Source organism: Narcine bancroftii, chromosome 3, assembly GCF_036971445.1.
Source record: "Narcine bancroftii isolate sNarBan1 chromosome 3, sNarBan1.hap1, whole genome shotgun sequence".
Taxonomy (NCBI): domain Eukaryota; kingdom Metazoa; phylum Chordata; class Chondrichthyes; order Torpediniformes; family Narcinidae; genus Narcine; species Narcine bancroftii.
In genome coordinates this window covers 331,368,596-331,375,127 of record NC_091471.1, presented here as the reverse complement: position 1 = coordinate 331,375,127, position 6,532 = coordinate 331,368,596, and positions in this window count along the sequence as shown.

The window sequence follows — 6,532 nt, the reverse complement described above, 5'->3', positions numbered from 1 at the left end:
TGACCCAGGCAGGCTCCAGTCTGCCACTGTTAGTCAGCTATTTGTACCTTCTCCTTGTTTCCATGAAAGTCTTCTTCAAAGGAAGTTGCTGCCCGCCGAACTGTGAGGCGCCAAGATGCACGGTTTGAGGCAATATCAGCCCACTGGCGGTGGTCAGGCACCAAGAGATTTCTTTAGGCAGTCCTTGTACCTCTTCTTTGGTGTATTTAACATTGGGTAAAAGGCAGCAACTTCCTTTGAAGAAGACCGCAGAGCCCACCTCACTGACAAAAGGCAAAGGAGGAAAAACCCAACACCCAACCCCAACCAACCAATTTTCCCCTGCAACCGCTGCAACCGTGTCTGCCTGTCCCGCATCGGACTTGTCAGCCACAAACGAGCCTGCAGCTGACGTGGACATTTGCCCCCTCCATAAATCTTCGTCCGCGAAGCCAAGCCAAAGAAGAAAAGACGCTGACTATCTTTTACCTCTCATAGTTTTATAAACCTCAGTCAAATCGCCCCTCAGCCTCCAATGTTCCAGAGGAAACAATCTACTTTTGATCATCCTCTCCTGGAGAGCCTCTTCCGCGCCCTCACCAAAGCCTCCGAATCCTGCCTGTAATGGGCATCCAGAACTCCACACAATACTCCAGATGTGATCCCAGCAAAGGTTTATACAGCTGTCATGTGACTTCCTGACCAGTGCCTCCACTGATGAAGGCGAGCGTGCTGGATGCCTTCTCAACCATCCCCGTTGCCACTTTCAGTGAGGTGTCAAGATTTATTTTATTGTCATGTCATAACAAAAACACGTATAAACTGCATGGGTGGCCTAGCAATTAAAGCAATGCTGTTACAGCGCCAGCGACTGGAACCAGCATTCGAATCCCACGAAAGGAGTTTGTACATTCTTCTCGTGTCTGCATGGAGCTCTAGTTTCTTCCCACCGTTCGAAACAGACCGGGGGTCGTACATTAATTGGGTGTAAATTGGGCTTGTGGGCTGAAATGGCCTGTTACTGTGCTGTATGTCCACATTTAAATTTAAATACATGAAAGTTCCTTCTGACTGCAAACAAAGATTCCTAAGGGAAAGAGAAGCAAAAGAGAGACCCTTCAGAGAAACTGACTGTCCATGGATTTGCAGCCACTTAGACTCTTATTTGATCCTGGGGTTTGGATTCAAACTTTCGATACCATCAGGAAGCCATCAGCACCTGAGGCCCTTTGGAAGCCCTTCATGCCCCCAGTTCCAATATCTAGTTCCCATGAGCCTGTCTCCAGCAGCCTGTAACCCGCTTGGGTCTTTTGACCTTGTCACCAGCACCGCTCACCGTGTGAATCCTTCAACCATAAGTCACCAACTAACCACAACTTGTATGGATCCTTGAGCTGTTGACTCTTTTACTGGTCTGTGGCCAGGTCACCTTCCTATAGGGTCATGTCCCAGGCTTCTCCTTTCCACTGGTGCGGGGGGGGGGGGGGGGGGCGGGTTCTTCAACCTTTGGTGCCTGCATCTGTCTGCTGCTCTGCGAGAGACATAAACCTCTCATGGTCCACTGCCCAACACAGGCACTAACCTCTTGGGCACAAAATGTTTTAAAAAACTGTCGGCTCCTTTAACAGGCTGCTTAAAGTCCGTATGGGGCCGTCAGCATCATAGCAGGGCAGTAGGACCCTGTGGAGCAACGCTGTGTCTCCCTGGGTCTGCACCAGCAGCAGTACTGCTGTTACAACAGCGCCTCCATTTTCTACCCCATCTCAAGATCAACATGGTTGACAACGCAGTTAGCGCAAAGCATTTACAGCTCCGGTTATCGGGATCTGGGTTTGAATCCCGCACTGTCTGTAAGGGGTTTGTACATTCTCCCTGTGTCTGTGTGGGTTTTCCCCGGGGGCTCCGGTTTCCTCCCACCGTTCAAAACGCACCAGGGGGTTGCAGGTTAATTCGGTGTAAATTGGCTGCATGGACTCGTGGGCCAAAATCGCCTGTTACACTGCCATAATTAATTAATTTAATAGCTAATTTGAAATTAATTTTATTAATTTAAAATCCTTCTGCACATCAAAACAGCTGAGGGTCCTGCCGTCCACGGTATATTTCACCTCCCTAAGTGCACTTGTCTGCATTAAACTTCAGCTTCCCTTTCTCCACCCAGATCACTGACTAGGCCCACGTCCTGTTCTGCCCCGTGGCCACCTTGTCCCCAAGGAGTTGGATTATTTTGTGCTGCTGCTGTGACTGTTTTCACTTTTGGTTTAACCCTTTAAGGTCATGCTGTTTCCCGGCTTGTGGTTCAGCCACTCGGGTTTGGTGAGCTCCATTGAATTTGTGGGTCAGCCTTTGAAGAGAGACTCACAGGTACATTTCCAGATACTCAGGCCATACTGCGCCCCCAGCCTCTTCCTCATCCCTCCAGGTAAGCGGCATAAATTTGGAGAAGATACAATTTGATGCTGGAATGAAATCTAGAATTAAATTTGGAGGAGAGTGCTCCCCTTGATGGCCACCTGATATAATACACTATCTGCTGGGGAACTCAGTGGGTTGAGAAGGAATGGTCAACATTTTGGGCTGGAATCAGATCCTCTTTAAATCTCCAACCCACTTTAAACCTATGCCCTCTTGTTTTTGATTTACCTCCTGTAAGGTAAAAACATCATGAGATGGGACCGGAGAAGGAGTCACCCAGTACTAAGGAGTAACAGAATGCAGATGTGACCTTGTACACTCAAGATAAGCTTGGCACTAACAAGCTGATGAGCAGCAGACTAACAGAGAAGGATAGCAACAGTTTATTCATTGGACAATGTAATGGTATGATAATTTACTAAGTACGTATCCTGAGGTATAAAAAAACACCACTTGCTGATAACGGCAGAATACGCCTTCTCCAACTAACACTGTTAGTTGCAAGTGTTACAATCTGGCAATAAAGAACAAAGAACCTTGATTTCGACTCAGTCTGGTGTTTGACTCACTCATTCATGAACAAAGCAGACTTAACACTCCCCAATGGGAAAATTACTTTGACTATCTAACCTCTCATAATCTTATATACTTACATCAGGTCACCCTCAACCTCCTGGGAAAACAAAGTCCAATCTCTCCCAATAACATCCTCCTGGCGAATCTGCTCTGCCTACAATCAGAATTGGCTTCACTTGCATCTGGGTTGGCTGCCTAAAGGACATCTGGCTGAGACACTGAAATGTCCCCATAAAAGTTTTCAATACAATCCAAACACTGAGATGGGAGAACACCCACAACATTTTGAGTCACATTTCCCAAGGAACTCTGATCAGATGTGACAACGGCCCACATTGGAAAGTATTCAGGTGTTAAAGAGATTTGAGGAACATCTTACAGGTTGGGCAACAAGAGAGACTTTGGGAAGGAATTCCAAAGCGGGGCTCAGATGGTCGAAGGCCAGGTCTCCAGTGATGGTGGAAGACGAGCAGTTCCCAGAGGGCTTGTGAAGGTTATGGGTAAAGTGAAGAAGAAGGCACAGAGAGATCTGAAAACCAACAGAAAGATTTTACAGCTGAGGCCTCGAGGGACCAGGTGCTTTACAAATCTGCTTGGGAACGATCAGAATCAGAATTTATTGTCACAAACCAATCACAAATTCATTGTTTTGAAAACATTCTTATAAACCACCTGACCACAATAAATAAAAATAAGGCATGAAAGTCAAAGTAAGGCAGTGTCTGTGGTTCATTGTCCATTCAGGAATCTGATGGTGGCGGGGAAGAAGCTGTCCTTGTGCCACTGCTGTACCTTTTTTGCAATGGCAACAGAGTGAAGAGGGCAAGGCCTGGGTGGTGGGGGGGGGGGGTGGTCCTTGGGGACTGAGGCTGCTTTTTTAAGACATCACATCTTAATTAATGACCTTAATGGTGCCTGTGATGTTGCAGACTGAGTTAACAACCCTCTGGAATATTTTTCTTGGGGACAAATGCATTCGATGTGTGTTGGGACTTTAATGAAATGCCCAGTAACTAAGCCTGTCAATGAATCCGTGAACAGATTGTGCATGTGTTGGTCCTTAAGAAGGACTGTCCTCATTCTCTGGTTGGAATCTCCTGGAATAATATCAGCGTGGGCTTTAAAGGCCAACAGTGTTGGTCTTGCTCATGGAGCCTACCAGCAAGGTCTGGCCAAGCAAGCAGTCTCAGTTAGATTTTCCTAGAAGATGACAATGATGGATCCAAATTCCTGTCCTGAGGAGAAACTCATTCCGTTTCCCCACGAATCAATGAGAAATATTATCGTAACATAAGCACGATGTACAAATGGACCAGAGTCCTTCCTGCGGGCTGCAGCTTCACAGGCACCTCAACAAGAAGTACAAATTAAATTACCCCACAAGGGGAAAAGTAATAAATATAAAATAAATTCTGTTAAAGTTAGTGCAAAAGAAATTTAATGTTACCTTTCACCACAGAATTCAGTCCAATTTTCCCCCATGGCCTTGGCCAAGATGTGGCCATTTCATTCCCCGTGTCCATTCTCCCAAGTGCTGGCTCATCTCCAGCAAAACACTGCAGGAGGGACTCAGCGATTCGAGCATCCTCCATGGAAGAGAAAGAATGGACAAAGTTGTGAGGCCTAACGAAGGGTCCTGGTGCCTGAAATTTCAACCATTCTTTTTCTCCCACTGACGCTGCTTGACCGGCTGAGCTCCTCCTCATCGTGTTTAGTTCCAGATTCCAACGTCTGCAGCCTCTCGTGTGCCTTAAATCTGTCGGGTTTTTTTTTGTAATTTAAATTTTGAGTTCTTTAAAGAAAAAGTTTCCCCAAGCCCTTAAAGTTACGTAAATCATAAGTTACAAAACATAAACTTATCCATAAAATAGAAACAAACATGCCGCAAAAAATACCAATATAATAACCTTATGTGTGTATTTAGACCTCTAATAACACAAATAAAACTGCCAATAAGTCCCACCACGATATCCACCACTGTTCCCTCCCAGGAAACCTGGATATCTGCTCCATTTTTGTGTATCGATGTCCAGTTCATCAAACGGTTTGTCAGACGTGCGTTCAAACGCTCCCACTTTGGCTGTTCCTGAGGCCCACTCCTGAAATGATAGTTCCTCCCCAAATTCTTCCAATCTCCGAGTACGATTTATCTTCCTACCATTATACTTGTCTGAATCCAGTTTTGAGAGTATTTATCCCCAAATAACCCAAGTGTATCTCCCAAGACAAAGAGTCCGGGACAAAAAGGAATTTGAGCACCTGAAACTTCACCAGAATCCAAAATTCTTGAATTCTGGGACAAGACCAAAACACACGAACCAGGGCCCCTTTATCCTCCTCACAGCACTAGCATTTGGGGTATTTTACAGCCATAATCTATATAACCTTGGTGGAGTCCAATAAAAACAGTGCAGAATCTTAAACTGAATTAGACACACTCTCAGGACTCTTGACGCTATTTTGATATTTTTACATATTTTGTCCCAATCTTCAGTCTCAAAAACCACTCTCAGGCCTAATTAAGGCCCAACAGAAGTTTATCCCTTGGGATTTGTGTTAAGGCTGAATAATAAAACGAGGCTTCGTGACCTTTACCATATGCAGCCAGTACAATAGACAGTACCGTAACAACTTGTGGGGGTTGCTGTGTAGAACCAAAAGTGTGTGTAACACAAGACGCAGTTGAAGATATCTCCAAAATAGTGACCTAGGGATATCAGACTGTTGGATAAACTGCCACCATTATAAAGATCTCCCGGGGAAAAAAGGGGACATCAATACACAACTTTGGAATCATCCCAATACTCGAGGGTTCATTCAAATATGAATTAAATTTAAATAATCTGACTAAATTATTCCAGAACAAATGCATATGCGATGTAATTGGGTGAGATCTTGCCTCAGGAGGTAACTGGATAGACGCACATTGTAATGGGGGGGATAGGAGGAAGAGCAGAGCACTCAATAAGATACCAACGAGGTGCTCTCTCCAGAGGGAGGGACCAAGGTGCTGAATGCTTAAGAGTAAAAGCATAATAATAGCAAGCCTAACCCCCCCCCCCACCTCCCTTTCACTGACCGCGGTTCAAACTAGTGGTTACATTTCACTTTATTTCCCTCTTAGGTGGGAATACCTGACAGGGTTCCCCACTTTCCCCCAATGTTGCTCTATCTAGCTTTGGAGCCCCTGGCAGCAGCTATTCAAGAGAATGAGAACTTTGTGGGAGGACAGGTTCATAAAATGATGAATTTCTATTATTTGGGTCAGACCCTGGTCAGTCGGTGCCGTGTCTTTTGAATATTATAAAGTCTTATTCTAGATTCTCAGGTTAATTGGACAAAATCAGTGCACTGCCCTGCATCTGCTCTGTACCCAGCCCAATTTCATTAGCCAAAGAAAGGTATGCAATATTTAGGTATTAATTTTTCCCTTAAACTGGAGGATTTAGTAAAGGTAAATTTTGATCCATCATTGCGGAAAATCTCGTGATGGTGATAAATGGTCATTATTGTACAGGTACACAATCCTTTATCCGAACATCTGAAATCCAGAAAGCTCCAA